This window comes from Somniosus microcephalus, unplaced genomic scaffold, assembly GCF_052327205.1.
Source record: "Somniosus microcephalus isolate GS21.2 unplaced genomic scaffold, FLI_Smic_1.0 unresolved_chr4, whole genome shotgun sequence".
Lineage (NCBI taxonomy): Eukaryota > Metazoa > Chordata > Chondrichthyes > Squaliformes > Somniosidae > Somniosus > Somniosus microcephalus.
In genome coordinates, this window is record NW_028225182.1 from 45,301,072 (window position 1) to 45,310,579 (window position 9,508).

At 53.1% G+C, this 9,508-nt stretch overlaps 1 long non-coding RNA gene across 1 annotated transcript in view; it reads right to left on the bottom strand.

Annotated features, from left to right (window-relative positions):
• Positions 1–7,598: 7,598 nt before the first annotated feature.
• LOC147090674 (uncharacterized) overlaps positions 7,599–9,508 on the bottom strand; it is a 109,459-nt gene continuing 107,549 nt past the window's right edge. Inside the window, exon 2 of the long non-coding RNA XR_015075355.1 lies at positions 7,599–9,498. This is a non-coding gene — a long non-coding RNA (uncharacterized LOC147090674). The remainder of the gene's footprint in view (positions 9,499–9,508) is intronic.

A 9,508-nucleotide genomic window follows, 5' to 3' on the forward strand; every position in this document is an offset into this window, starting at 1 on the left:
CATCAATGTCCTGGTGGTCACCATTGACCAGAAACTTAACTGGACTAACCACATAAATGCTATGGCTACTAGGTCAGAGGCTGGGTATTCTGCGGTGAGTGACTGCCCAAAGCCTTTCCACCATCTACAAGGCACAAGTCAGGAGTGTGATGGAATAATCTCCACTTGCCTGGATGAGTGCAGCTCCAAGAACACTTAAGAAGCTCGATACCATCCAGGACAAAGCTGTCCACTTGATTGGCACCCCATCCACCACTTTAAACATTCACTCCCTCCACCACCGGCGCACCGTGGCTGCAGCGTGTACCATCTACAAGATGCACTGCAGCAACTCGTCAAGGCTTCTTCGGCAGCACCTCCCAAACCTGCGACCTCTTCCACCTAGAAGGACAAGGGCAGCAGGCGCATGGGAACACCACCACCCCCAAGTTCCACTCCACGTCACGCAGCACCCTGACGTGGAAATATATCAGCCATTCCTTCATCGTCGCTGGGTCAAAATCCTGGAACTCCCTCCCTAACAGCATTGTGGGAGTACCTTCACCACACGGGACTGCAGCGGTTCAAGAAGGCGGCTCACCACCACCTTCTCAAGGGGCAATTAGGGATGGGCAATAAATGTCAGCCTTGCCAGCGACGCCCACATCCCGTGAATGAATAAATAAAAGAATACCCAGCCCTACATCCGAACTCTACATCCCAACGCTCCACCTCAACCCTACAACCCAGCTCTACATCCCACCTCCATATCCCAAACCTTTATCCCAGCTCGACACCTGACCCTCACACCAGCTGGATCATGTCCATCGGTCAAAGTCAAGAGAGGAGAAAGTGGGGCTTTGCTGTGATGCCCCATGCGGTCGAATAACCTCCTGACACCCAATGTCCAAGTTGACATATGAGAAGTGGAACCGAACTCTAGCGAGCATCCAGGCCTTTAGGGGAGGACGGGATAGAAATAGGAAGAGGTTTTGGTTTTTTTTCAAAGCTGTGTAAACGAGCTGTATTGGGAGGAGGATCAATGGTGCCATAAAGTTGAGGACACAGACTGTCGAACTCTCTGCTCAGGAACAAACACACAGAAAACAGGCACAGAAAGTAGAAATGAAGAAGGAACTGCTGCGTGGCCGTCTCACTAAATCCTCTTTTTAGTATCGCTGTGTGGTTGTCTGACTGGGTCATTGACCTTTCACCCCACGCTGGGGTTGCCTTCCCTCCCATTCTCTCCCGTGATACCCCCTCCTCCGACAGACTGCAGCGACTCACCGTGCAAACACGCACAAGAGCAAGAGAGTCTCGGACCATGGGGTAGCGACCCTAGCGTGAGCCGGTGTCTGACAGGCGGGCATTCAAAGGGGGTAACATGGGAGCGAAAGGGGCGAAGGAGCCCGTGACTTTCGACTCACCCAGGGGCAGGAGTCACTGTGAAGTGCCCTCAGGGTTGATGTTTAGTAGTACAGGAAACTCTTGATTTACCTGCGCCTAAATAACCGGAAATCTCTGTTAACCGGCAAAATTCAGGAGTAGGTTCAGGTAAGTTTTACTTCATATTAGTGGCCGTTCCTGGATCTGTGGCTGTGTAACCGGGGTTCCTGCACTTGTTGCTAGGCAACAGGGATGCTTGGTCTGTGGCTGGAGTTCCTGCACATGTTGCTAAGCAACAGGGAAGCCTGGATTTGTTGCTGTGTACGGAGCTCTCGTACCTTTTACTATACCTCTCTGTAATCCGGACTTTTTGATAAACCGGCACCACGCCGATCCCGTCGGTGCCGGATCAAAAAGAGTTTCCTGTAGTACGGTCAGTCAGCATTTAATCCTTGTCGGAGACCAAGGGGCAATGTGCTGGAAATGTCCTGACAATCCCGGTGTGGAGAGGAGGAGGAGGAGGAGCAGATCGAACAGGTGATCCAGATGAGGGAACTAGATGTAATATCTCCAAGTTTGCAGACGACACAAAGCTGGGTGGGCGTGTGTGCTGTGAGGAGGATGCCGAGAAACTCCAGTATGATTTGGACAGGTTGGGTGATTGGCCAGAAGCATGGCAGATGCAATATAAATGCAAGGTTATCCACTTTGGTGTCAAAAACAGGAAGGCAGATTATTATCTGAACGGCAATAGATTGGGAAAAGGGGAAGTGCAACGAGACCTGGGTGTCCTTGTGCACCAGTCGCTGAAGGTAAGCATGCAGGTGCAGCAGGCGGTTATGAAGGCAAATGGTATGTTGGCCTTCGTAGCGAGAGGGTTTGAGTACAGGAACAAGGATGTCTTGCTGCAGTTGTACAGGGCCTTGGTGAGACCACATCTTGAGTATTGTGTGCAGTTTTGGTCGCCTTATCTGAGGAAGGATGTTCTTGCCATGGAGGGAGTGCAGCGAAGATTCACCAGGCCGATACCTGGGACGGCAGGAATGACATATGAGGAGAGATTGGGTCGATTGGGCGTATACTCGCTGGAGTTTAGAAGAATGAGAGGGGATCTCATTGAAACTTATAAAATTCTGACAGGACTGGACAGACTAGATGCAGGAAGGATGTTCCCGATGGTCAGAGAGTCCAGAACCAGGGGTCACAGTCTAAGGATAAGGGGTAAGCCATTTAGGACAGAGATGAGGAGGAATTTCTTCACCTAGAGAGTGGTGAACCTGTGGAATTCTCTACCACAGAAGGCAGTAGAGGCCAGTTCATTAAATATATTCAAGAAGGAGTTGGATATATTTCTTAAGGCTAACGGGATCAAGGGATATGGGGAGAAGACAGGGACAGGGTACTGAATTTGGATGATCAGCCATGATCTCATTGAATGGCGGAGCAGTCTCGAGGGGGCAAATGGCCTACTCCTGCTCCTATCTTCTATGTTTCTATGTTTCTATGTGAGTGGGTCAATAACTAGATTCAAAATCATTGGAAAAGGATCTAGAGGCGAGATGAGGAGAAATGTCTTCACTCAGAGAGTTGTTGGGATCTGGAACACTCTATTTGGAACGCTCTACCTGAAAAACACCTTTGTGATTTGAAAGCCCGTGGACTGTAGGAGGATGGAGAGGCTGAGGGAGGTGAAGAGTTTCAGTGTTGAGTTCCTGGGAAAGAAAGACTTGCATTTATATAGCACCTCTCACCACCTCAGGACCTCCCAAAGTGGTTTACAGCCAATGAAGTACTTTTGAAGTGTAGTCACTCACTGTTGTAAATTATGAAACGCGGCATTCAATTTGTGCACAGCAAGCTCCCACAAAATGCAATGTAATTACATTTTTGTGGCATATATCAATGATTTAGTCTTGAATGTAGGAAGAATGATTAAAAAATTTGCAGATGATACAAAAATTGGCCGTGTGGTTGATAATGACGAAGAAGGCTGCTGACTGCAGGAAGATATCAATGGACTGGTCAGGTGGGCAGAACAGTGGCAAATGGAATTCAATCTGGAGAAGTGTGAGGTAATGCATTTGGGGAGGGCTAACAAGGAAAGGGAATACACATTAAATGGTAGGACACTGAGAAGAGCAGAGGATCAGAGGGACCTTGGAGTGCATGTCCACAGATCCCTGAAGGTGGCAGGCCAGGTAGATAAGGTGGTTAAGAAGGCATACGGAGTGCTTGCCTTTATTAGCCGAGGCATAGAATAGAAGAGCAGGGAGGTTATGCTTGAACTGTACAAAACACCAGTTAGGCCTCAGCTAGAGTACTGCGTGCAGTTCTGGTCACCACATTACAGGAAGGATGTGACCGCACGAGAGAGGGTGCAGAGGAGATTTACGAGGATGTTGCTGGGCTGGGGAATTTTAGCTCCGAGGAAAGATTGGATAGGCTGGGGTTGTTTTCTTTGGAACAGAGGAGGCTGAGGGGAGATCTAATTGAGGTGTATAAAATTATGAGGGGCCTAGATAGAGTGGATAGGAAGGACCTATTTCTCTTAGCAGTGAGGTCAATAACCAGGGGACACAGATTTAAAGTAATTTGTCGGAAGTTCAGAGGGGATTTGAGGGGAAATTTCTTCACCCAGAGGGTGGTGGAGGTCTAGAACTCACTGCCTTGAAAGGGTGGTAGAGGCAGAAACCCTCGCATTTAAAAAGTACTTGGATATGCACTTGAAGTGCCGTAACCTGCAGGGCTACGGACCAAGAGCTGGAAAGTGGGATAAGGCTGGATAGCTCTTTGTCGGCCGGCACGGACATGATAGGCTGAATGGCCTCCTTCTGCGCTGTAAAATTTCTATGTATTTTTTCTTCTTCTATGACCAGAGTGATGTTGTTTGAGGGAAAAATATTGGCCGGGACACCAGGGAAACTCTCCTGCTCTTCTTCAAATAGTGTTGTTGGATCTTTTGCATCCACCTGAGAGAAGATGGGGCCTTGATTTAATGTCTCTGCTGCGCTCCCTCAGTACTGCCCCTCGGACAGTGCAGCACTCCCTCAGTACTGCCCCTCCGACAGTGCGGCGCTCCCTCAGTACTGCCCCTCCGACACTGCGGCGCTCCCTCAGTACTGCCCCTCGGACAGTGCAGCACTCCCTCAGTACTGCCCCTCCGACAGTGCGGCGCTCCCTCAGTACTGCCCCTCCGACAGTGCGGCGCTCCCTCAGTACTGCCCCTCGGACAGTGCAGCACTCCCTCAGTACTGCCCCTCCAACAGTGTGGCGCTCCCTCAGTACTGCCCCTCCGACAGTGCGGCGCTCCCTCAGTACTGCCCCTCCGACAGTGCGGCGCTCCCTCAGTACTGCCCCTCCGACAGTGCGGCACTCCCTCAGTACTGCCCCTCCGACAGTGCTGCACTCCCTCAGTACTGCCCCTCCGACAGTGCGGCGCTCCCTCAGTACTGCCCCTCTGACAGTGCGGCGCTCCCTCGGTACTGCCCTTCCCTCAGTACTGCGCTCCCTCAGTACTGCCCCTCCGACAGTGCGGCGCTCCCTCAGTACTGCCCCTCCGAACTCACCCTCCGACAGTGCGGTGCTCCCTCAGTACAACCCTCCGACAACGCGGCGCTCCCTCAGTACTGCTCCTCCGACAGTGCGGCGCTCCCTCAGTACTGCCCCTCCGAACTCACCCTCCGACAGTGCGGTGCTCCCTCAGTACAACCCTCCGACAACGCGGCGCTCCCTCAGTACTGCTCCTCCGACAGTGCGGCACTCCCTCAGTACAACCTTCCGACAGTGCAGCACTCTCTCAGTACTGCTCCTCCGACATTGCGGTGCTCCCTCAGTACTGCCCCTCTGACAGTGCGTCGCTCCCTCAGTACTGCCCCTCCGACAGTGCGACGCTCCCTCAGTACTGCCCCTCCGACAGTGCGACACTCCCTCAGTACCCGCCCCTCCGACACTCCCTCAGTACTGCCCCTCCAACAGTGCGACGCTCCCTCAGTACTGCCCCTCCGACAGTGTGGCGCTCCCTCAGTACTGCCCCTCCAACAGTGCGACGCTCCCTCAGTACTGCCCCGCTCCCTCAGTACTGCCCCTCCGACAGTGCGGCGCTCCCTCAGTACTGCCCCTCCGACAGTGCGGCGCTCCCTCAGTACAACCTTCCGACAGTGCAACACTCTCTCAGTACTGCTCCTCCGACATTGCGGCGCTCCCTCAGTACTGCCCCTCTGACAGTGCGTCGCTCCCGCAGTACTGCCCCTCTGACAGTGCGGCGCTCCCTCAGTACAACCTTCCGACAGTGCAACACTCTCTCAGTACTGCTCCTCCGACATTGCGGCGCTCCCTCAGTACTGCCCCTCTGACAGTGCGTCGCTCCCTCAGTACTGCCCCTCCGACAGTGCGACGCTCCCTCAGTACTGCCCCTCCGACAGTGCGACACTCCCTCAGTACTGCCCCTCCGACAGTGCACCGCTCCCTCAGTACTGCCCCTCCGACAGTGCGGCGCTCCCTCAGTACTGCCCCTCCGACAGTGCGGCGCTCCCTCAGTACTGCCCCTCCGACAGTGCGGCGCTCCCTCAGTACTGCCCCTCCGACAGTGCGACACTCCCTCAGTACTGCCCCTCCAACAGTGCGACGCTCCCTCAGTACTGCCCCTCCAACAGTGCGACGCTCCCTCAGTACCGCCTCTCCGACAGTGCGACACTCCCTCTGTACTGCCTCTCCGACAGTGCGACTCTCCCTCAGTACTGCCCCTCCGACAGTGCGACGCTCCCTCAGTACTGCCCCTCCGACAGTCCCTCAGTACTGCCCCTCCAACAGTGCAGCGCTCCTTCAGTACCGCCCCTCCGACAGTGCGACGCTCCCTCAGTACTGCCTCTCTGACAGTGCGACGCTCCCTCAGTACGACGCTCCCTCAGTACTGCCCCTCCGACAGTGCGACACTCCCTCAGTACTGCCCCTCCGACAGTGCGACGCTCCCTCAGTACCGCCCCTCCGACAGTGCGTCGCTCCCTCATTACCGCCCCTCCGACAGTGCGGCGCCCGCTCATTACTGCCCCTCCGACAGTGCGACGCTCCCTCAGTACCGCCTCTCCGACAGTGCGACGCTCCCTCAGTACCGCCCCTCCAACAGTGCGACGCTCCCTCAGTACCGCCCATCCGACAGTGCGTCGCTCCCTCAGTACCGCCCCTCCGACAGTCCCTCAGTACTGCCCCTCCAACAGTGCGACGCTCCCTCAGTGCCGCCCCTCCGACAGTGCGGCGCTCCCTCAGTACTGCCCCTCCGACAGTGCAGCGGAGCTCCCTCAGTACTGCCCCTCCGACAGTGCGGCGCTCCCTCAGTACTGCCCCTCCAACAGTGCGACGTTCCCTCAGTACTGCCCCTCCGACAGTGCAGCGCTCCCTCAGTACTGCACTGGAGTGTTCGCCTAGATTTTGTGCTCAAGTCCCTGGAGTGGGACTTGAACCCACAACCCTGTGACTCAGAGGCGAAAGTGCTACCCACTGAGCCATGGCTGACACTGCTGGAGTATGAGACGAGGCTATATGTTTTGATCTGCACACTGGGTGGGGGGGGGGGGGGCGAAGAGTGAGACACTCAGTCAAGTTGCAATTTAGAAGAGAAAGAAGACAGTTAGCTGGAGCAAAGCAGTAATTTGAGAGATAGGAGATGTGATGGGGAGAGAGCGAGAGATTCGGAATCTGGTGGTGAGCGAGTGTCCTCTCAGATGACAGGTGATGTCACAGTCAGTGATGTCACAGTCGGTGATGTCACGGCGGGTGATGTCACAGTCAGTGATCTCACGGTGGGTGATGTCACAGTCAGTGATGTCACAGTCGCTGAGCCCACGGTGGGTGATATCACGGTGGGTGATGCCACAGTCGGTGATGTCACAGTCAGTGATGTCACAGTCGGTGATCTCATGGTGGGTGAGGTCACAGTCAGTGATCGCACGGTGGGTGATGTCGCAGTCAGTGATGTCACAGTCGCTGAGCCCACGGTGTGTAATCTCACAGTCAGTGGTGTCACGGTGGGTGATGTCACGGTGGGTGATGTCACAGTCAGTGATGTCACGGTGGGTGATGTTACGGTGATGTTTCCTTGTATCCTGTCAGGTGTTGCTGGGTGTCAGTGCCATGGGCAGTGCCGTGTGTGGGACTGTGCTGGAGATCGAGACTCCGACTCACATCAGTAACATTAACAAGACAGGGTGGTGTCCAAAGAGGGAGTTCGGAGGCGGAGAGCAGTTTCACTTCTCACCAATTGATTTATTCTTTAATTTATCATCTACACATTAAAAGTACAAAACAGCAGCACCAGCATTGTTAATAACTGAGGGGGTTTCCCAGTTGGCGGTGGTTCCATTGTGGAGCTGGGATTCTCAGAATAGGACCTGGGGGCCCTTGGAGCATGGCTCCCCTTCCCATCCGTGACCCTCGGCCCACCTGCTGCTCCATATCTCTGGGCCTCTGTTCACGGTCGGCCCAGTTGGGTGATGTCGACTGACCTGGGATTCGGGGATTTGGTCCCTCTCCTTGTTCCACCTAAAGGTAGACCAGGGGATGGGGTGGTGAGGCCCAGTTATCCGAGCGCCCATACAGCAACAACGAGGTGTTGAGTACAAAAGTAGAGAAGTTCTGCTGAACCTTTATAAAGCGCTGGTTAGGCCACAACTGGAGTATTGCATCCAGATCTGGTCACCACACTTTAGGAAGGATGTGAAGGCCCTTGAGAGGGTGCAGAGGAGATTTACCAGGATGGTTCCGGGGATGGGGGATCTTAGCTACAAGGGCAGGTTGGAGAAGCTGGATTTGTTTTCATTAGAGCAAAGGAGGTTGAGGGGTGATTTGATCGAGGTGTACAAGATTATGACGGGTTTGGATAGGCTAGACGGGGAAAGGCTGTTCCCACTAGTTGATGGTACAAGGACTAGGGAGACAGATTTAAGGTTTTGGACAAGAGGTACAGGGAGGACGTGAGGAAAAACTTTTTTATGCAGCGAGTGGTGAGGACCTCCCTTCGATGTCGGGGAACATAGTGTCTAATGAGAGGGAGGAACTGAATGAAATCAATATTTGTAGGGAAATGGTGTTTGGGAAATTGACGGGATTGAAGGCCGATAAATCCCCAGGGCCTGATAATCTACATCCTAGAGTACTTAAGGAAATGGCCCTAGAAATAATAGATGCATTGCTGGTCATCTTCCAAAATTCTATAAACTCTGGAACAGTTCCCATGGATTGGAGGGTCGCTAATGTAACCCCACTATTCAAAAAAGGTGGTAGAGAGAAAATGGGGAATTATAGACCGGTAAGCCTGACATCGGTAGTGGGGCAAATGCTAGAGTCCATTATAAAAGATGCAATAGCAGAGCACTTGGAAAACAGTGACAGGATCGGACAAAGTCAACATGGAATTACAAAAGGTAAATCGTGCTTGACTAATCTACTGGAATTTTTTGAGGATGTAACTGGTAGAATAGATAAGGGAGAACCAGTGGATGTGGTGTATTTGGACTTTCAGAAGGCTTTCGATAAGGTCCTGCATAAGAGATTAGCGTGTAAAGTTAAAGCATATGGGATTGGGGGTAAGGTACTGACTTGGATAAAGAACTGGTTGGCAGAGAGGAAGCAAAGAGTTGGAATAAACGGGTCTTTTTCCGAGTGGCAGGCAGTGACTAGTGGGGTAGCGCAGGGATCGGTGCTGGGACCCCAGTTATTCACAATATATATTAATGATCCAGACGAGGGAACTAGATGTAATATCTCCATGTTTGCAGACGACACAAAGGTGGGTGGGCATGTGTGCTGTGAGGAGGATGCCGAGAAACTCTAGTATGATTTGGACAGGTTGGGTGATTGGGCAGATGCATGGCAGATGCAGTGTAATGTGGATAAATGCGAGGTTATCCATTTTGGTGGCAAAAGCAGGAAGGCAGATTATTATCTGAATGGCAATAGATTGGGAGAAGAGGAAGTGCAACGAGACCTGGGTGTCCTTGTGCACCAGTCGCTGAAGGTAAGCATGCAGGTGCAGCAGGCGGTTAAGAAGGCAAATGGTATGTTGGCCTTCGTAGTGAGAGGGTTCGAGTACAGGAACAAGGATGTCTTGCTGCAGTTGTACAGGGCCTTGTGAGACCACATCTTGAGTATT